The 943-nt window shown below is 37.9% G+C and overlaps 1 pseudogene; it reads right to left on the reverse strand.

Annotated features, from left to right (window-relative positions):
• Nucleotides 1–179, reverse strand: part of LOC101577586 — a 2,601-nt pseudogene extending 2,422 nt beyond the window's left edge.
• Between the last annotated feature and the right edge of the window lie 764 nt (nucleotides 180–943).

Consider the following 943-nt stretch of genomic DNA (forward strand, 5'->3'; position numbering starts at 1 on the left):
GAAAACTGCTGACTCCGGAAACCTTCATCTTCATACAAAACTTCTATTTTGTCTACAGACTCAGAAATTTCTGCCCAGAAGTCATTGACAACTGCATTCAATTTGTGTAGTGCAAATTCCTTAAGCTGAGGTTCTTCTTCATCCAGAAGAGAAATAATTCCAGTGGCTGAGGTGATCATAACCGCACCCCGCACTCGCCAGTCCACTCGCTCGCCGACCCGGCTGCACCACTTATCTGTCAGCCCAAGCCCCGCTAGCTCTGCTGCGCCGCCACATTTCCCGGGAGCCGATTATTCCAATTTATTTCTTTTTCCTTAGTGCTGTTGTAAAAGGTTTTGTTTCTCTAATTTCCCTCGCAGTGTGTTTGTTATCTATGTAAAGAAATGCTATTGCCTTTTGGATATTGACTTTGTATTGTGCTATCCTACTGAATATCTGTATTAATTCTAATAGATTCTTTGTGGAGCTTTTTGGGTCTTCCAAATAAAGCATCATGTCATCTGCAAATAATGGTAATTTAACTTCTTCTTTACCTATTCTTATTCCTTTTATTTCTTTCTCTTGTCTAATGGCTCTAGATAATGAATCCAGAACTATATTGAATAGGAGGGGAAGTTTATCATTGCTCATAGCTTAGAAATACTCCACTGTATAGAAATGCCACATGCTATTCATCCATTTCTCAGGTGACGGACATCCTGTTTTTTTCCAAGATTTCGTAATCACAAATTGTGCTGCCATGAATATAGGTATACATATACCACTATGATATGAAGTTTTCTGTTCCTTTGAGAAAATTCTCAGTAGGGGAATAGATGGCTTAAATGGGATTTCCAGTCCTAGATTTTAAGGAGTCTCCTCCTCTCTCTTTTTTTTTTAAAGTTTTATTGATAAACATATAGCAATGAGACAGTTTCTTTTTTTCCCCTTATTTCTTTTTTTT

This window comes from Octodon degus, unplaced genomic scaffold (genome assembly GCF_000260255.1).
Source record: "Octodon degus isolate 3935 unplaced genomic scaffold, OctDeg1.0 scaffold00562, whole genome shotgun sequence".
Lineage (NCBI taxonomy): Eukaryota > Metazoa > Chordata > Mammalia > Rodentia > Octodontidae > Octodon > Octodon degus.